A 20,683-nucleotide genomic window follows, 5' to 3' on the forward strand; every position below is an offset into this window, starting at 1 on the left:
ACAGCAGAGAAAACTCTACTCTTTAAAGAGCCCTACTTTTAAAGAGCTCCTGTGACTGGCTTAGGCGCACCAGACAATCTCCTTATCTCCTGATCTTCTTAATCAGCTGATTAATAACATTAATTACATCTGCAAATCCCCTTTGGCCTTAGCGGAGTAACACCCTGGGGAAGGGTGAGGCCCTCTTGGAACTGGGTCTGCCAAGTACCTTTTCAAAGCAAACAAAAGCCCTGTTTCCTCTTGGCTAGGAGGGCTGTCAATGGTTCTGCCAGACCTCCTGCCGGGGCCAGAGGAGAAACTGTGTCACACCCTGTGGCCCGGGAGGGAGGCAGGGAGGAGGCCCCAGCAAGTTTATAGTCCCTCGCGTGGCACAACTTGGCATCAGTACAGCGTGTCTGGCCTTAGGAAGGCCTCTGAACCAGATGACTGACTGTTCTCACAAGTCTCGAGAAGAACATTCAGCCGTGGCAGTTATGGCGGTGTCTAGGAAAAGACCCTGATACTGGGAAAGATGAGGGCAGGAGGAGAACTGGGCGACAGAGGATGAGGTGGTTGAATGGCATCACCAGCTCCATGGACATGAGTTTGAGCAAACTCCAGGAGATAGTGAAGGACAGGGAAGCCTGGCGTGCTGCAGTCCATGGGGTCACAAAGAGTCAGACACGACTTAGCGACTAAACAACAATGGCAGTGGCTTAGACATCCTGAGCACCTACTGTGTGCCTGGTCTGGAAAAATCAAAACTCACAACATCTTACAGAAGAGCAAACCCAGGCCTCCAGAGGCTCCCAGCTCAGCACCCCGCTCCAGAACCAGTGCTCCTCATCCCTGGGATGCCCAGCCGTCCACCGACCCCGCCCTGCAGCCACAAGGAGGCTGGGACTTTGCCACCACCCGTGACTCCCAGAGCCAGCTGGGAGAGTGTGAGCAGCAAGGGCATAAGGACGGCAGGGACACAGCCCTGGTGCCTCCAAGGAGCAGGGCGGGGCGGCAGGAGACGGGCCAAGGGCAGGCTCCTCCTGGGGCCTCCTTTCCTCGCAGGGAAACGGGCTGTAGTTCATGCCCTCCAGCGTTAGGCAGACCACAGCCTGGGGACTGCAGCCTCCTTGGATTGAGAAGGAAACAGGCTCAAAGAGCTGAGCGCCTTGCCCACCACCTCCATGCACTTCCTTGAGGGACCAGGTGGCCCCCAAGCCAGGCCCGCAGTTCGGACCCCAGCTTGGCCGGATGACTTGGTCGGGGGAGCCCCAGTTCCTTACGTCTGGAATTTGAGAAGTGGAGGCTTAGAAGCCTAAGATCTTGAGTCAGAGGCTGAGGAGGAGGGAGGCGGAAGGACTCCAGGGTCCTTGGGACTGCAGGGGGCTGTTCCCTAGGGAGGTGCGGGATGACGGCAGACTCTGACGGCTGGTCGTGGCTCCTCCCCCCACCCCCGCCCACCCTAGGGGCTCAGACTCCGCATGCCTCCCTCCCCCCTTCCCAGAGGGGCTCACCGGGCCTGGACCTCGGCCGCCCCCACCCCCCACTTCTAATTAAACAGCAGCAATTTTGACGTGGCAGGTGATCTTCTCGGGAAGCCTGGCTTTAAATTTAGCTCCCTCCCCAGCCAGCCCTTTGAAAAGGCTGCTCTCTCGGTGGAGAGCGAGGAGCGTGAGTCATCCGCCAGGCCGCCCGCCCGGGTGAGCAGCGTTTGCGGGGGAGCAGGCCTCCCGAAGACAGAGAAATAGTAAATAGGGCCGGGATTAAAGGCAGGCGAGGAGTGGAGCACCCGCCCAACTCCACTCACAGTAGGTGCTCAGAAATGCCGGTAGCGGGGTCGGGGGTCATTGCCGGCAAAGCCCAGCCCCCTTCATGTCTCCCCCAGCCCCGCCCAGAGTGGAAATACACAAATATTTGTTGAATGGGTCCATATAGGCCAGTATTCTTACTGATCTCACTCGATTCCTCCAGAGATCCCAGGAGTCTGCCCTGTCCGGCTTCCATGGATGCACAGCGTGTGAGGCTGAAAATACTCCCCCCACCCCCCAAAGATAGCCTGCGAAGAATCTCCGGAACCTGAGGACCTTACCTTATATAGGGCAGGAAGAAAGGGGCTTCAGAGATGCGATTAAGGTCAGGATCTTGAGATGGGAGCTTATCCTGGATTATCTGTGGGCCCTAAATGCAATCACAGGGGAGCAGGGGTGGGCGCTCTGACACAAAGGAGCAGCCACACGGAGACCCACATGGGGATGGGGCAGGGACAGGCGGGAAGATGCTTGGTTTGATAGGGCCACAAGCCAAGGGTGCCGGCAGCCACCAGGAAGTGGAAGGATTCTCCCCGAGAACCTCCCGGCGGGGCAGCCCACACTTCAGCCAGTGACACTGATTTGGGGATTTCCGGCCTCCAGAACTGTAAGACAATATAAAGATACGCTGTTTTAAGCCACCAGGTTCATGGATATTAGCTATCAAAGCCTCAGGAAACCAGTGCCCAGGAGTTGGGAGAAGTGACCTTGCCTGTGGGCACACAGTTGGTAAATGGTCAAGCTGAGTCAACTCCAAGCCTGACCAGTTCCAAACCCCACGCGTTTTCCTGTCCCCTCTGCCATTTTCTGGAAGGACAGAAGGGCCACTGATGTGGATCACGGCACTCACTTATTTAGGATAATCAACAGGACTGTCTCCTATTTGATGCAGCCTCTCATTTAATCCCCATGATGACTCTTTGCAGGGGTAGAATGATTCCCATTTCGTTGGTGAGGAAACTGAGGCTCAGGGACGTGAAGTGGTTTTGTTAGGGAGCCTGACTGTAGGGAAAGGAAGGTGCAGGGCCCTGGACGCACACGGAGGGCAGCCCAGCCCAGCACAGGGAACAGTCACCTCTCAACCTAAGTCCCCCCACCTCCAGTCCAGCACTGGGCCCTCAGCCTGTTCTGTAACCTCTTTGCTCCTTGGTCTCCATCATCCCATGGGATAATCATGGTCCTCCTCCTTGGGAGGGTTTACAGAAGCTGGGCAAAGTGCGTCAAATATCCCACCTCATCTAATCTTTAAAACGTTTCGTGAAGGAGATGATGCTGTGGCCTGCTTAGGAAAGGAAGCTGTCAAAGGTGTGGAATCTGGGCTTGGAAGTCAGGGGTGGGTGGTGGTGGTGGGGAATCTAGGCTGGAACCCTGGTCCTGTCCTTTTGCTGCTGTGTGGCTCAGGGCAGTTGCCCTAACCTCTCTGAGCCTCAACTGCCTCGCTTGTAAAATGAGGAAGCCAAGACCCAGCACTCTGGTGAGGAATAAGTCAAATAAGGTGTGTGGCAGGCTCAGCCTGGTTTCTGGAGAGGTGCAATCAATGTCTGTAAAAATGCAGCCAGAGCCAGTGACGCCGCGGACGTGGGGTTTGCAGGGCTGAGGTCCACCTGCCTCCCGGGGCACTCACAGCCATTCTCCCTTCCTGACCCACCGATCAGGAGCCATCCTCACTGCCATTCCCTCTGCCGGGCCCTTGAAGAGGCTGCAATGTCCCCTACGCGACCATCTTTACCCCCCAGAGGTCACTGGGCCGCCGACAGGTGGGGAAACTGAGGCTTGGCGAGGTTGGCTCGGTCTGGCCTGGGGAGGTTCTGCAGGTGAGGGGTGAAACGGGGGATGGGGTGGCTGCTGGGGAGGAGAAGTGGAGAGAAGGGGGATTTGGAACAGGGGCGGGGAGCCCACTCTGTCCTCACAGAGGCCCAAGGAAGTCGGGGTTTTCTCATTGGAAACTGGCCAGATCTGGTCTGCGGAGAAGGAGTCTCGGGCCCAAGTCTGACCCTACCAGGGGCCACCTCAGCCTGACCCCGGCCCTGAGCGCCTCCGGAGGAGGGGCCGCCTGGAAAGGATGTCTGGCTCAGCACCCGCAGCGGGAGGCGCGCGGCAGGTGGGGCCCTCCAGCGGCCGGCCGCCGGAGCAGGGGAGGCTGGAGGGGCCGCCCGGCCTGCAGCCAGGTGGCCGAGCGGGGCTGGCGTGCCCCCCGCCCGCGCCCCTACTACAGCTGCGCCGGCCCGAGGGCTGGGGAGCGGCCAGGAAGGAGGCAGGTGAGTGTGGCGGGGCTGGGGAGACGGAGAAGGGGTGCCGAGAGGAGGAAGGAAGAAAGGAAAGGAACAGAAGGGAAGAAAGAGGGAGGAGAGCGGTAAGGGGACAGCAGAAAGGAAGGAAGAGGGGAGGCGGGGAGGAAACAGTGAGAAAGGGGGAAGCACAAACGAAAGAGGAGGTCGCCGGAGGGAAAAGACGCAGAGACACGCGAACGGGGAGAGGGCGAGCGAGGGGAGGAAGAGAGATTGCGAAAGGAAAAACAGGGGCGGGGTGGGGGGAGAGAGAGAAGGGAGCCGCGGGCGCTAGGGAGGGAGCGCGGGGCGCCGCGAGCCGGGAGAGGGGGCAGCAGAGGGCGAGCGGCGAGCGGCAAAGAGTGAAGTGGGCACGGCGGCGGCGGCGGCGGCGGCGGCGAGCGCAGGGCCGGCGAGCATGAGCGCGGCGGCGGCGGCGGCGGGCGCGGCGCGGGGCTCCGGGCCGGCGGGCGGGCGGGCGGCACGGGCCGCCCAGTAGCCGGCGGGCGGGCGGGCGCGCGGCGGGGCGGCCGGCGGGGCATGCGGCCGGCGGCCGGTCCGCGAGCCGAGCCCCAGCCCGAGCCCGCGCCCGCGCCCCGCGCACGTAAGAGCGGCCGCCTTCCGGGCGCTGGCCCCGGAGCCCCCCGGAGCCGGGACAACTGTTGCGGCGGCGGCGGGGCCACCGCGGGGGCGTGGGCGGCCCCGCGCCCCGGCAGGCGGCTCAGCCCCGCGGGCGCCGACTCCCCGCGGCGCAGCGAACAGCGAGCGGGCGGCGGGCAGGAGGTGAGCGGCGCCCCGGGGGCGGGCCGGGCTGGGGCCGCGCGGGGGAGGGGCGCGCCGGGCCGGGGGTCCGAGCGCAGCTGGGGAGAGGGGTTGGGGCGGAGCTCCTGGAGGAGGAGGGTCCCGGCGAGTTGGGGCGGGGGGCGCGGATCGTCGGCTCCCTGGCTCGGCGAGAAGGGGGTGCGGGCGCCCGAGGCGGGCGGGGAGAGGTGGGCGCCCTGGGAGAGGCAAGTTCGGAGCATCGTGGGGTCCGGGATGCTGTGGAAAGGGGCCGGGGACGCCCGGGGAAGAGTCTGGGGGCGGGAGCCGCGTCGGGGAGCCGGCGCCTCGGCATTGGGGTCCGCGCCAGGGCTCTCCAAGGTCGGGGTCGCTGAACCTTGGAGAGGACCTGGGCCGGGTCCGAGGAGCTGTCCCGGCGCACCGTGCAGGGACGCGGCCGCTGGGACCGGCTTTCGCGTCCGAGGCGGGGACCGGCGTCCGAGGACCAGTACGGGAACGGGGCGAACCCGGAGCCCCGTGCGCGCCGGGCAGGGTTCCGGAGCCAGGTTGGGGACCCGACCGGTTCCGAGGGTCCCGGCTGGGCGGCGTGGGCAGTCACGAAGGCCTCTCCAAGTGCGTGTCCCTCGCTCGCCACCCGCCGCGTGGTCCCAGTGGAGCCGCTGCCGCCTCCTGGGGCCGAATCAATATTGATTCCGCGCCCGGGGGCCGGGTGGCCTGGCGGCGGCCTCCGAAACGCCTTAGCGCCAACGGTTGCCATGGCAACGAGACCCCGAGCGTCTTCAGGTTATATTTATTCTAATTATTATTATCATTATCAGTGTTAGTATTTGTTAACTCAGCCAGAGGAAACCAGAAAGGAGGAAGAAAAGCCAGTGTGTCCTGGCGCCTCCAACTGTCATCTCTTTAGAGAGAGCCAATGCTGGCTGGTGGGCCAGGCCCCGACCTCCAGGGTCTGGTGCCCTGAGCGGGTTTCCGGCGGCACCCCTGGGGCAGTGGGGCTGGGAAGGCGACTTATATAATCTGCCAGCGTGCCTTCTGTCTCCCGTGCCTCTCCTGACCTCTCGGATCCCTTGTCTTAGTGACTGCTGCTCCTGCCCAGGCAAGCCCAGGCCGGGATGGGAAGAGCGAAAAGTGCTTTGCCCCAGCGGCCTCCAGCCCTCTCTCCCCACAGCTGTGTGACCTTGAGCGAGGCGCTTGAGCCCTCTGAGCCCTTGTTTCCCCATCTTGTAAAGTAGCACGGGCACCATGCCCACCTCTGAAGGTTGCTGCGAGGTCACACCGAGAAAGCTCTGTGAGTTCTGACTGTGTGACCCTGGGCAGGTGCCTGTCCTGCTCTGGGCCTATTTCCTAGTGTGAAATGAGGGCCTGGACCCCAGTGTGTCTTTATAGTCACCGGCGTCCCGCGAATTTCACTCTGGGCTGCTGTGGAAATCCGGTTGAGCCAGCAAGTTGCGTTCAGATCAGGCTAAAGGGAGCTCCTCCGTCACCCCCTGTTCCCTCACCTGCCAGGTGGGCTGAAGGTGGCCGGCAACCCAGCCCCGGTCCTTGGGGTCAGCCAGGACCATAGCTGTGCTGGTCAGTGTTGCCCGGGATTGGGATCTGTCCCCCACCACCCCCTAGACCGGTGTCCGCTCAGGGCGGAACACGTCCCTGAGCACGAATCCGTCTCCCCCAGAGAGGCTGTGGTCTGTGCCTGTCCAGGCTGGCTGAGTGTGGGGCAGGAGGTGGCTGGGAAGTTCGCTGTGGCCAGGCAACCCCCACCCTTCGAGGCTCGAGCTGAAAGCCCCAGGGAGGGGTTCCTGCGTTTCTTTTCTGTCACCATCACACTGAATTCTCCACTCCGTCTCGGGCCCCTGGGAGGTGTTGGACTGGTGGGGGAAGCTGGAAGAGGGGAGATTGGCTCTGAGCCATGTGGGGTGTGTGTGTGTGTACATGTGTGTGTCCCACCCCGCCTCTCCCAGGCCACCAGCCTGGAGCTTATCGGGGGCAGCTGGACTGGACAGGCTGAGTGGGGGCAGGGCCAGCACTGCTCAGACCTTTGTGAGTGAGAGAGAGAGCAAGGTCCCAAGGAAGCTGAGGATGTCATCCAGCCATTCCTCTGACTGTGTATTCCTTCCTTCTGTCTCTCCTCTTCTTCAGCCAAACTCCGTGAGCCCCCACGTCTGCTGCTGGAGGGCAGCAGTTCTGCCCTTGGCAGCTCTTAGGGAAGCCAGTCCCCGACAAGCCAGTGGGGAGGGGAGACTGAGTAGGGGGATGCAAGTGGGGAGAATCTGCTCAGAGACCCTGCAGTGGCTTCAGGGCTGGGGGAGCCTGGTCTGGAAGGCAGGCAGGCACGAATCAGCCAGAAGAGAGGAGCAGTGGTGTTTTCCTGGCAGAGCCCCTCCAGGGGCACAGATATGGGCACACAGCAGGGAAGGGGGCATCCTGTGGACAGGCGGGCAGGGCTCGGGGGTGGGGCTTGGTGGGGGGTGGGGAGGGGGCTGCAGGACTAGGGCGCGGGGGAGATGGTGCAGTCGGAGCAGGGCTAGGACGGGAGAGCAGGTCACCACCGCCGCCGCCCATCCTGGGTGTGGGTTAGATAGCCGGACTGGCGCAAGGAGGAGGGAGGGATGGTCAGGTTCATGGACTGGTCCACAGCCTGTGGGTGGAGCCTGTGATTGGGGTGGGCAGAGGGAGGTTTGGAAGAACAAGGAGAGTCTGCTTTCCAGCTCTCTAGGACAATCCACCCCCACCTTGCCAGCCTCTCTCCTATTCTGGCCAGCGTGGTGGGAGAGGACCGCTTCCGTCCTGGCCCTTGGCTGCTGCTGGGAGGGGAAAGTAGCAAGTGGCCACCAGATCTGGCAGCTCCAACTGCCCGCATCTGTGACAGACGACTTCACTGTCACGAGTGTAAGGATTTGCCTGAACTGCAATGGGATTGCCCTTGACCGTGAAAGCTCAGAGGCCCACTGTGTGCTAGGCCCTGTGCGGGGCAGGAACTGAGCCCATTTAATTCTGCACACCAACCCTGTGAGCAAGCCATTGTTAGTTCAGTTGTACTGCTGAGAAAAACGGGCTCAGGGAGGTTAAAAGTAACCCAGCTACTCTCACGCTCCTGACCACTACGCTCTACCACCTGGAGCTCAGCCTGTGCCCGACGGTGACCCTGGTGCTTCTTCAGACACTTTGCTGAGTCTCATATCCTCCTAGTCATAGTCCTGCTCACTCTCTTCTGGACTGATCCAGAGTGTGGCCCGTCTTAGGCTCAGAGGAAAACGATCACCTCCCTCCTTGGGGATGTTCTACCTCTATTAATGCAACCTCTTGCTTCAGCTTCTCTCCAGCTGAGTCACACAACAGATTCACATCAATCTTAGGATGAGCTCAGAGCCCACCTCCAGCTCTCCCAGAGTGGTTTTTCCCCAGCCCAGCCACTCTTTCTACAAGTTGCTGAAGCAGTAGTCAACTCCTGAGCACTGTGGGTCCTTGGTTCCTAAACACTCTCCTGGCAGGTGGGGTCCTGACTATCTGGAGCCAGTGAAAGTGGGGAGGGTGACCAGAGGCCCTGCCCACCCTGGCCACAGTCTCCTGGGGGGATGCCAGGTGCTACCCACTCTGTTGGTGTCAGCCTCACCCTGCACAGGGCTTGCTGGCAGGGGAGAGGCCTCACCCCCTCCTTCCTCCTTCTCCCCCTTTTTTCTCCCTCCCTTCCCTCTTCCCTCCAGCACACACATTCCTTGACCACCTTCTGCAGTGTCTGACTCCCTAGGAAGGTAAAGAAGCAGCCAAGCCCCCTCAAACCTGCCCCGAGATGTGACCCGGGGCGCAGGATCTGCTTGACCACTGACTGTATGAACAAATACCTCTCTGAGCTGAGAGCATGGCTGTCCCAGCGCCCTTGGACCTGCCGGTGCACCCCACCGTACCCCAGCCTGGCCCACATGTGACGAGCCACTCTTTCCTTTCCCCCTTAGCTGCGAGCAGGTTGAACGTTTTCCAGAGGGTCTTCTCTGGACGTCCTGATGTGACCACTCACTGGCACAGCTCTTGCGGTCTGAGCCTGGGTTTTCTTGTTCAACAGTGCAGTGACCTAGCACCTGCCTAACGGGTTTCATGAGGTTGCGGTGGGGAAAGTCACGGGCAGAGGCTGGGGCCTGGGAGTCCCTACCCTCTGCATCCTACAGCTGGGGGAGGGGCAGATAAAGTCAGGGACCCCAGCATCTCCGAGGCCCGTGTGTTGTACTGTGATGTCAGGAAGCCCTAAGGAGCTGCTGCTTTAGGGCCTGATAGGGAGCTCGAAGCTTGTCCACTTACCCATGTAAGTGGGGACCCTGGGGCCCAGGGCGGACTGGCGGCGTGCTCAAGGTCACAGGGAATTGGGCATCCTGGAAGGTCAAGGATGTTCACGATATGATGCCGGCCCTGTTGGCATCGTTCAGGGGCATCTGAGGCCTCTGCCTGGCGTGGGAGAGGGGGGTGCAGATGTAAAATTTGCCCCCCAAACCCTGAGGCTCTCCTGTCAGGGAAAGGCTTCAGAATCTCACCCTCCCTGGCCATGCAGGCGGAGAAGCAGAAGCCGTGAGATGAAATGCAAACGCCTCCCGTTCCACGTTTCCAGCCACCAGCCATGAATGGAGCGTTCCCTTGGCATGTTGTGGGCCGGCTGCCCCCTTTCCTCACCAGTCTGGGGCACACACTCCCATCACTGCCCATCTGTCCACATGCACACCTACCCCAGCAGATGAGTGCAAACTCGCCTTCAAGAAATTAAGAAATAATGCATGAGTTTCCCAAATTACACCCATTTAACACTGAATTAAGTAAGTTCTGGAAGCTTTTAACAGAGCCCTGGGAGGAAGAAAAGAATCTTTTTTTTTTTTTTTTTGGTTCACACTTCCCTGGAAAATGAGACAAACCGTGATCTTTTAAAACCCAGCTACATAATCTGATTATTCCTTGCTGGCAAGCATCTGAGAAATGCCCGGCGGAGGGCGGAGACGGCCGCTTTGCCGAGGCTGCGAGATTTGCATCGGGAAATTGGGAAAGTTTGTCTCCTGTGCCAGATTGGAAGCTCCCCAGCGCATGATGGGTTGAAAAGAAAGTGCCGCTTTCTTAGATATCGGCACAAATTAAAAATAAAGGCAAATTCCTTCCATAATCCAGCTCAAGAATTTCTTCCACGGCTCCCTGAGCGGGTTCCTGAAATGATGGTGATTTGCTTTCCCTTCAGGCTCCTCGTCTTTGTCAGGAGAACCGTCCACGCACAGCTGGGTTTATAGACTAACAGAATATGCATTTAAGCTCTGGCTCATTCCACCTTTCCAGGACACCTACCCTGTGCCAGACACAGTCCCAGACCCGGGGGACAAGAGATGGTTAAAACAGGACCCTGCCCTGCTGGGTTTTGTGGTGTGTCTGTTGGAGGCAGAAGAGCAGAAATTAAAAAAAAAAAACAACAGACACCTATGAGGCCCCACTATACCTGAGGGGTCAGGGAGGGCTTCCTGGTGGCGGCAACTTTTGGCTTGGGTCTTAAAGGGTGGATTGGAGTGTGCCAGCACAAGGGGGCAGAGGGCATTCAGGAGGCAGAGGAGCGCCTGAAGAGAGTCTTAGAATGGGTCTCAGACATCTTTGGATCATTGGATTTTAATGTTTGCAGATTCCTTTATTACAAAGCCCTTTATTGTCCATTATATTCCAGCACCCTCAGACAACCCCAGGGCCAACTTCCTAGGTTCCTTTTCCCTAAGGAGAACAGAGGCCAGAGAGGAGAAGCAATGGCCGGGAACCCAGTCTGAGCTCTGAAACCTGAGGTTCTGGGTTAGATGGGCTCTATGGGGCCAGCAGAACATATCGTAACCTGCTAAATGGAAATTATAAACAGTAAGTCAAAGAATAACAGAATTACTAATACCAAAGTCTACAAGATCCATCTGCTCCTCCTTCTTGGCTACAGCCCAGGCTTGGCTTTAGGGCAGGAGTCCCAGGATGTCCATGCCAGACCTAGGGGCTCTGAGCCTCAGTCTGCACATCCAGAAAATGGGAAGATGGAGCCTCTCCCTGCCTGTTTGTGGAAAGCCTGGGATCATCACTGAGCCCCAGAGGCCTGGCCAAAGAGGCCCAGTCAGTGGAGTTCAGCCTTCAGCTCAGGAGGAGCCCAACACACCCTCCCATGGGCTTGCCTCTAAAGGGCCCTGTTGTTTAGATTTTTCTGGGAACAGATGGGGAACTCGGCATCATCTGGCTGTCACTGCTCGGAATCTGATCCCTGAGACCTTGAGGCCTTTGGAGGGTAAGCAGGGCCTCTGAGCTGAGGCCCATTGTCAGGGTGACAGGCAGAGCTGCAGGGAAGCTCCTGGCTCCAATCCCAGGGGAGCAGTCTGGATCACCGAGGCTGCACTTGGGGCGCCACCGTGGACCAGTCTCCCCTCTGCTTGTTCCTAACTCTATGACCCTGGGCAGGTTATATAACTTCTGAGCCTCAGTTTCCTCATCTGTGAAATGGGTTGTTGCGTGAATCAGATAAGATAGATTTGCAGCTTTGCGCATCTGTGTATTCAAAGACACGCCAGCTCTCTGTAATCTCACTTTATTACCTGTTACTCTGTGAGCACTGCTCCAGTCTTTCGATGAAGCAGCTGGGAGGGACCCAAACCTGATCATCCAGGAACCCCCAGAGCAGAGCATGCCAAGACTGTGGTTGTTAAGTGAAGAAGTGAATCTAGTGGCCCCTTAGACTGCGCTGGTGCCTGCCCGGTGCCATGGCAACCGCAGAGCAGGGCGACGAGATAGCCAACACTGGGGCTCAGCTGCCTGGGTTCACATCCCCTACCTGCAGCCAATGCCGGACTGCTTATTCCCCCCTCTGAGCCTCAGTGTCCTCATTTTAAAAATAAGCTTGATAATGTTGAGGATAGTCCTAATAATACCTTACAAGGGTGGTTTTGAGGATTCAAGGTGAGGACTGTGACATTCCAGGCTCCTGGATCAATTACAGTGATAACTATTATTTATTATCCCCAAGCTCTGGAAGGGGCCGTCAAGATTTGAATCCCAGTTTCAACCCCTAATAGCTATGTGACCTTAGGCAAGTTATAAAACCTCTCCGAGCTTCCGTTTCTTGCTCTAAAAGCGGAGAAGCACTCACCTAGCAGAGTTCTGGCAAAGAATGAAAAGAGTTGATTCAAGGAACATGTCCGGTACAGAGCCGAGCACATAATAAGTACTGAGTAAATAATGCTGTTATCATTGTCACCACCACTACGTTTAATAACAGGAACACCCAGAGAGCACAGAAGCAGTGGACTTTCTCTCTGTCCGTGAAGGGTGGAGACCAGCTTATTCCTGATGTAGCTGTGTAGCCAGCTCCTAGCTCAGGTGTGCTCTGGGTGGGTCTGTGAACAAAGGGATGTACTTCTGGATGGGTGTGTCTGTTAGTCGCTCAGTTGTGTCACACTCTTTGCAGCCCTATGGACTGTAGCCTCTGTTGATGGAATTCTCCAGGCAAGAATACTGGAGTGGGTAGGCATTTCCTTCTCCAGGGGATCTTCCCAACCCAGAGATCAAACCCTAGTCTCCAGCATTGCCGGCAGATTCTTTCCCATCTGAGCCACCAGAAAAGGTGGATGGATGAATGAATGGGTGGATGGATAGATGAATGGATAGATGGATGGGTGGATAGATGGATCGATGGGTAGATGGATGGATGGGTGGAGGGATGGATGGAGGGATGAATGAATGGGTAGATGGATGGATAGATGGATCAGTGGGTGGATGGATGGACAGGTGGATGGATGAGTGGGTAAATGAATGAATGAATGAGTGAATGATGGCTGTCAGGAAACACTGAAAGCCTAAGAACGGGGAAGCTTGGGAAGGGGCCCAAGGACTAGGGCAGAGTCTTCTCTTTGAGGGCTATGAGCAATGGGATAGAATGAGTTTTATAGCCGGATATGATCTCTCTTCTCTGCATGAACATTTGTCCACCTTCCAGGAACCGGGGGTGAGGGGCCAAATCTGAAGACCCAGGTTGCTTGGCGTCCCTGACAGTTTGGTTTGGGAGCTGGACAGAGCTGTGTTCAGACTGTGGCTTCCTCCTCTTTATGGCAGGGAAGTCCTGCTGCTTCCCAGAACCTCTGTCTCCTCCTCCATAACATGGGGGAATGCTGTTTCCTTTGGGGGCGTGGTGATGCACGAAGATCACACGTTGAACATAGTGTGTGGTTTGTGAAGGTGCATGGCAAGTCAGAGGAGGTATTTGGACTCCATACAGTGGACAAAAGGTTGCAGGAAGGTTCTGAAGCTGGGGGAGGCATGGTGTAGGCAGTGTGGACCACCAGCCTGTGGACCATCTGATTCCTTCCAAAGAGGGCACCAGACATGGGTTCTGGAAAAGAGTGAGGGGGGAGGGCACCGCCAACCTGCTGAGGCCACAGAATGGCCCCATGGATGGGGTGCTGGGCCCAAGACCCTGAGCCCTGGAGCCCTGACCTGCTGGGAGGTCCCCCAACTTTGCCTAGCCCTGTCCTGGGTGCTTTGCAAATACTACCTGATTCAATTCTTGTAACACACCCAAACAAGGATGGATCGCCATTCTCACCTGAGGCTCAGAGAAGGGCTGTGGCTTCCCCAGGGACACACAGCTGCTAAGTAGGGAAGCCAGGATTCAGATCTTCCCATGGGGGATGGAGAGAAGGCAGGGTACCCTCTGTGGTCACGAGAGGTGCTGGCCTGGAGGTGTGGGTCACCACGCTCCTGTGTGCCCCCTTATATCTGGGCGGCCTTGCCCCACCACCTCCATCCTCTCTGCCTCAGTTTCCTCCTCTGCAGAGCGGGGTCCATAGCAGGCCCTCCTGCAGCGTGTCTGAAAGAGGGTCACGGAGGCAAAGTGCTCCAGGAGGGAGGCCTCAACAGGCCCCACCCATTTGTCACTGTTATTTGCATTCCTTCTCTTTGGCAGAGAGAGACATGGGGGAGCGAGGCCTTGGGGACGGATGGGACCTGGCAGGAGCCGGTCAGGGTCAGCACCATCTGGGCCTGGAGCTCGAGGCCAGTGGGTCCTTAACGCCTGGAGCCTGGTTTCTGCTGCCCCTGGGTCCTCCTCTGGAAGGGCCGGTGTCAGCCAGGAGCGGGCAAGCATTTACCCGGATGTGTCGTGTGACTATTCACTCCCAAACCTGCACTCGGGGCTCATCCTGCTGGGACTCCGGGTTCCCAGAAAGACTGTTCTGCCTGCGTCCAAGTCCCGCATAAGGGACTGCCCTGATGGGAGTGAGACCAGAGGGCAGGGTAGCGACTCTGCCTGGGGGAAAAGGGCCAAACATCAAGGAGGCCTCACCAGAGGAGGTGGCACCCAAGGAAATGGAGGATGAGCTGGCCAGGCGGCTGAGCAAGGGGTCGGGGGATCTTGAGGAAGAGGCAACAGTGCATACGGAGCTCAGAGGAAGAAGTTTGGGAAACGTCTGGACAGCGTGGCTGTCCCGTGGTATTTTTGGAAAGTTGTCGAGGCAAGGCCATAGAAGTTGGCAGTGGCTTGGTCTCCAAGGACACTGGCTAGTTAAGGAGTTTGGACTTTACTGTATAGACTCGGGATGGCAGATATGTGGCTTGAGTACCAACACCGGCCACTGCTGCACCCAGGGCAGACATGGCTAATCAATCCATCACAGCATGGAGTCAGGATATGCTCTGGCCCAGTCTCCCCACCCCCACAGTCCTGACCAGTCGATCCTGTAGGCACACTCGATGACACCTGTTTGCCCCACTGCCATTGTTAACGGGAATCATGACAGTCCTTCATAGTTGCTTATGGTGTGTGGCTCACCCAGCACCCAGAGTCCTTTCCTGATTGGAGGAGGCAGGTGGCAGCCTCCAGTTCCACCCCGGGCCCCCAGGCTCCCATGTGGTCCCACAGTGTGGGGTAAGTTCCATCCTTCCTGCGAAACAAAGTCTTCCTGTCCAGTGGGTCCAGGCACAAGCACCCTTCTGGGGGTGCATGCCCACCTATCCTGGGGGGGCCCCCGTCCATCTCCTGCAGGTTCTCAGGCTAGCAGGCAAGCCCAGGCAGCCCCCGGATGTCCCACTGGGGTCTGGCCAAGGAGTGGGGTCTCCAGGGGAGGGGGTCGAGGCCTGGCAGAAGTCTGGGGAAGATTAGGAGGCTTTTCTCCTGAAATTCAGACAATTGGACAATCTGTTCTGGATCGATTTAGAAGCAGTGAAGTGAAAAAAAAAAAATCAGAAAATATAGTGTGAAAGCTATTTTCTCTCTCAGTGGGGAAGAGCGACGAGCTGGAGTTTATTTGTGGACTGTCCGAGGCCGTGGCCAGGGCCTCTCACCCCCTCGCTGCCTGTTCCGTCACGGCCGAGGCCCACTCCTACCCCCACGCCCCACTGCCGCCTCCTCCTCCATGCCCACTGCTGGGCTGGGCAGCAGGGGTCTCAGAGGGGCGTCCTCCCTGGCCGCAGCCTCGGGGAGCCAGCAGTCTGCAGGGGACTCACACGGATGCACGGGACAGGCAGACAAGGCGTCTCCATGCCAAGGGCCGGCTGTGTCTGTCTCCTCACTCCTGTATCCTCAGGGCCTAGAGCGGGGATTGGCACCTGGCAGGTTTCCTGCCTGAGTGATGGATGGAGGGGAGGGAGGGAGACAGGAAGGAACAGAGGCTTTGAATGGAGTGACCCGCTCATGGTCTGTGTTTGTCAGTGGTGGAGATGGGGTTGGAACCAGAGCTGTGACCCCAAGACCCGGATGTCGCCCCTCCATCCCTGGGGCCAGGAGCAGGTCTGAGACATCGCAGGGTTTCCCCCACCATGGGTGCTTTCCTCTCCTGCAGACACAACTCCCGAACGGGGTCTTTCACCACTGGGGCCAAGTGCCCGCAGGTCGGTGTGGGGCCAGACCAGAGCAGGCAAGGGGTGCTGTGCAGAGGCAGGAGGGCAGGTCCCACCTCCCCACTTTCCAGTCTGTGCCCAGGGGTGGTGGCACGCTGAGTTCTGGGGGAGTTCAACCAGGCCTGGATCCCTGGGAAGTCCTGAGTGTGGAGGGCTGGGGAGGGCTCCAGCCCAGTGGGAAATGGGGCCAGCTGACTCCAGTCCCCAGAGCATGGTCTCTTCTCTTTTCCCCCAGGCACTGGGACAGGGGGAAATACCCAGTGGTTCTGTTTGAGGGTGTGGCAACTCCCTCCTCCACCCGCGGTTTCCTCCCCAAATACCAAGACCAAGAGCCAAAGTCCAAGTCAAGGAAGAACCTTGACCTGGAAACAAGACCAACTTGGACCCAAGTCCCAGTAGCTCCGCTGCTGTGTGATCTTGGGCAGGTGACACAACCCCTCTGAGTCTTAGTTTCCTCATCTGCAGACTGAGCAGTAGTGCCGATTAAAAAAATAAACATTAAAAGGAGAGGGTCTTTGTCAACTGTCCGTCACGGGGGCCGGACAGCACATAGTAGGTCCTCGAGAATCGTCTCTCCTCTCGTTTCCACGCGTGGAGGGCCAGCCCTGAGACACAGTTTAACTCTTGTTTGGGTTCTGTCCACACCCACGTCCTGAGCGCCCAGCTCGGGTGGGTGTCACATGTCCTGTCTCGTGTAATCTCACCTGCCCGTGTGAGGCTGGGGGTTAGCACCCCACTTTATGGGGAGAGGCCCAGAGAGGCAGAGGGGCGTGTCCAGGGTCACAGGGTAACCGTGTCCCCCCCAACCCCACCCCACCTCTCCAGCCTGTCCCTGGCTGCCCTCTGCCAGGCGTGGGCCCGGCACCCGCCTCCCCAGGAGAAGTCCCGTCCTCACGCCCCAGTTCTGATCCGGTTTCCTGTCGACGGCTCTCTCATCAATGCTTTTTGATGTCACCTCTCCATTCCCCAGAAATTTCGGAGCCAGTGTTTTCCCCACCGCAGCGCACTAATGAGACCTCCATAACACTGTTTACCTAGATGTCAACGTATGCTATAAAATTTTGCAATTTTTTTTTCTGCACTGTAAGCAATGCTTGGTTTTGAAAAGGAGGAAGCCTGCCACGAAGGGTCCAGGAGTTGTGTTCAGCCCCTGGAGGACCCCTGGGAGGAAGGCTCATCCTGGCCCCAGGCTCTGCCCAGTGGAGCAGGGACCTCCCCTGGGGGTGCAGGTTGCTGTCAGCCTGAGGGTGGGGTCTTCATCCGGCCGGGGTCTGTGCTCCGCCCCTTGCTCTCCAGGTCCTTCTTAAGCATCTTCGGTGTCAAGGCCCCAGGGTCAGAGCCAACCTAGGGGATGTCAGGGGGGCTCCGGCCACTCTGAACGCCTGCAGACACATTTATTATGAATTCTTTTATTTCCAGAGTGCAAACTCAGAATGGGTCACGAGTCGGGGGAGGACAGGTTTAAACAGAGGACTGCTGGCTGATCCTGGCTTTGCTGGGGAGGCGCCTCTAGGCTGGGAAGGTGTGAGAGCAGACAGGAAGAGATAAATGCCAATGGGATGGCTCAGCGGGCCTGGTCTGATTCCAGAAGCCAGCCGCTACCCAGACACCTGCTGGCACCTGGACACGATGACCTCAGGCCTAAGAGCTGGCCTCCCCTCCCGTCTCCTAAGAGACATGACGCTGCCACCCTCGGAGACCAGAATGAGGACTCAGGGAATGCATCTGAAGGGGTGTGCATGAGTGGGGTCCTCCCTCCCTCCCACCCCCCGCCCCCTGCCCCCAGCCTGATGACTGATCACTTGTTCTTCTGGGGATGGGATGGCTGAGGAGTTGAGTTCGGGGTGCAACACACGTGGGGTGCCTGGGGGTCCCAGGAGTGGAGATGAGCAGGAGGCCACTGTCAGTTCAGGTCAGGGCCCAGGAGAGCTGGTAGGGGTGAGCAAGTGTTAGCAAGCGATAGGGTGGGTAGCCTAAAGCCACCTCCTGCCACCTTTGGGAGCGTCCTCTTTTATCTCTGCGCTCAACCGTGGCCACCAGGGAGCCCTCCTGGCCTGCAGCCTCAGACCCTGCTTGGTTCACTGAAGGCCAGCGTGGCTAGCCAGGCTGATGACCTCCCAGGCCAGTGGGGGCAGCCGAGCTTTGGAGAGAGGGCTCTGGGCCTGGCCTGGCTCTGGGCGGCTGGCTGCAGGTTCACCTCGGGCCCCGCTCAGCAGCTTTGGTGCCAATTTACAAAGAGTGTGGGCGGGAGGCTCCTTAACCCCCAGAAGTGAAGGCACTTCAGGGGAGACGCGTGGATGGAGGGCCCTTCCCGGCCAGCCGGGCTGGGTGGGGGAGCCGGCTCCGCACCACCCCTGTGGTCTCTGCTGCGGCCCTATTTGCATAATTTTGAAGTTGATTGGCCTGAAGGCAACTTCGCTTAATCACAGCTGACAAGTCTCTCGTTGCAACGGCAGCTGCTTCCAATTAGCTGTGTTGGTGCCGTGGTTTGTTAGACTCTCCCAGCAGCCCCTCTCCCAGCCAGCCCCCCGCTTCCCAGCCCCCCTTATCAGGCCCAGAAGGAACCCGTGGGGCCTGTGGCTGCCTGGGGAACGGCCTCCTGCTCCCTGTGTGTGGACAGGCTAGCACACAGCCCAGGATGCAGCCGTGGGGCCCTGCCAGCTCCCGGGAGATGCTGCCACGCTGGGCTGAGGACTGTGCTTTGGGTACTGAGGCTCCAATGCGGGGGTGCGAAAGCTGGGCTGCCCGGTTTTGTTAATAAAGTTTTCTTGGCACACAGCCTCCGCCGTGCAGCCCATATTGTCTCGGGTTTTCTTGCTCTGATGGCAGTGTTGAGTCATTGTGATGAGGCCTCCTGACCCACAAAGCCCTTAATATCTATAGTCTGGCCCCTCACAGAAAAATTTCCCCTCCTGTGACCCAGCCCAGAGGTTCTCCTACTTGAGCATGCGTCAGAATTCCTCAGAGAGCTGGTAAAATACAAATTCTTTGTCCTCACCCTGGTTCTAGTCCAACAGGTCCCAGGGGGCCCACAGCCAGCATTTCTAACCAGCTCCCAGGCCCGCACTCCAGGCCGCACTGGTCCAGCCACCTCCAGGGTCCCTCACGGCAGTTTCCATCCACCTCGTCCCACTCTGAATACCGTCCTCATCAGACAGAAGAGGAGACCAAGGGTCTGAGGGGTCCCTGGCTTCTGCACAGTCCTGAGCTGATAAACTCTGGCTCTTCCCCACCACCTGCTATGCCCTTGACCCAGACACCTCTCCCCAGATGCAGCATACCCCAGGGTACCCCAGGCCCCCAGCTGGTTCACCTGGCTTGGCCGGTTCCCTATCTGGGTTCTACACTGGGGTCTGCCCTTAGTAACACTAAGTCCTCGCCAAGTGAGCATGTCAGTCTTCCTTGGGGTGGGGGAGCCTGCTCGCAGGAAATCAGGGCGCCAAGGGCGCCTCGTGGGGGCTGGGCTGCCTCCCCATCCCCCGACGCCTGCGCTAGGTTCCCAACGTCCGATGGGTGTCATCTGCCCGCCGGGGCGGAGACCCTGCCGCCACCCACCCAGTCACCTGCTGTCACTCTGAGGATGATCGAGGGTGCCTCACACCCAGCACCCTCTTCACCCGTCACCTTCCCGTGACCTGGGAGGGGTGGGGAGGCACAGGACACCCGCTTACCGAGGCCGAACTAGCTGTCCGAGGAGGCGGAGGAGGTGGCGGTGGGGTTCTGAGCCTGGGTTACATCACGTGGGCACACCGGCTTTGGGGACACATTGCTGAGCTTAGGAGGATCGGTCGTGACCAGTGTCCCCAGTTTATGGACGGGGAGGCCGAGTTACCCAGATTTATGACCAGGAAATTCCTGAAGGGGCAGAGTGTCTGGGACTCCCCCGGGAGGAGGGGGGAATCACACAGAGACACATCCTTACGGGAATCAGAACATCCCGGCAGCAGGGATAAACACCGTTGACCCCGCCAGCCAGCATGAGAGCCGGAAGAGGAGGCCCACGCCCCCTGGGGCCACCCCCATCATCCCCACTCCCCTCTGGGCCCTGTCACAGCTGTCGGCATCCTTCAACAGCACATTTTTCATAGACCTTTCGGACCGTGCAGGGTGTGACGGGGACGGAAGTTCCTCCCTCGGCCCAGGGTTGCTAGAACGCCCCGTGACGTTCGTTTGAGCGGCTGCAGGCTGCTGTTCGGTGTTTGGACATCCTGCAATCCTTCTCCCGTCCCTCTGGCTGGACTCTCTCCAGGGTTTCCATCCCATACCCTGGGCGGCCGAGAAGGTTCTCGCACCTCGCGCTTGCGGCCAGCAGGGCCTTCGCTGAGCCCGGGGTGGGGGCGTTAGTACTGCTCATCACAGGGTCTCCGAGGACCCGCCGTGTGCAGGAGGCTGCCCCGAGCTTGCTCTGGGGTCCTGCTCCCTCCAGGGACCCCTGCCAGCCCACCAGGCAGACCGGCGTGTGCTGTGATTACAGCCTCTTTTAAAGAGGCGTGAAGGAGCTCCTGCTGTGTGGGGTCGTCACCCGGGGTAAATGCCACGATGCCACCGTACTTTCATACGATGGCGTGTGACAGGCGCCCAGCATCTGGCTGAGGCAGCCCAGCTCAGAGAGGTGAAGGCACTGGCCCAGGGTCACGCAGCCGAGCTGCGGCAGAGCCCAAGGTCGGATCCCTGCCGTCTGGTCCTCCGCTGCTGTGCTGCACCTCAGACCAGAGTCAGGGGAAGCCGTGTTCCCGGGGTGACTGCTACCCCCAACCCAGTCCTGTGTTTATTGCGCTGAACGGACCCTCTCTCCCATGTGTGTGAGTCTCTCCGCCTCCTCTCTTACCCGTCCCCACTGCCAGATGCTCTGGTGTGAGTTGAATCTCAGCTTCACCTCAGCTAGCTGGGTGACCCAGGGCGAGTCACTTAAACTCTCCGTGCCTCGGTTTCCTCAACACCTCCTGATTGTGACGATTAAATTAACACCCACCCCCCATCCCG

At 59.0% G+C, this 20,683-nt stretch overlaps 1 protein-coding gene across 3 annotated transcripts in view; it reads left to right on the plus strand.

Moving 5' to 3' along the window:
* The window catches only part of SHISAL1 (shisa like 1), a 139,987-nt gene that overhangs the window by 58,010 nt on the left and 61,294 nt on the right, over nucleotides 1-20,683 (plus strand). The window contains exon 1 of one of the 3 annotated variants that reach the window (XM_043881950.1): nucleotides 3,896-4,042. The exons of 1 other annotated variant lie outside the window; for it this stretch is intronic. The gene's annotated coding sequence lies outside the window, so the exon portion shown is untranslated. Of the gene's footprint in view, nucleotides 1-3,895; nucleotides 4,043-4,702; nucleotides 4,835-20,683 lie in introns of those variants that run through there. One more of the 3 variants, XM_043881951.1, reaches the window with a different exon arrangement.

This window comes from Cervus elaphus, chromosome 22 (genome assembly GCF_910594005.1).
Source record: "Cervus elaphus chromosome 22, mCerEla1.1, whole genome shotgun sequence".
Lineage (NCBI taxonomy): Eukaryota > Metazoa > Chordata > Mammalia > Artiodactyla > Cervidae > Cervus > Cervus elaphus.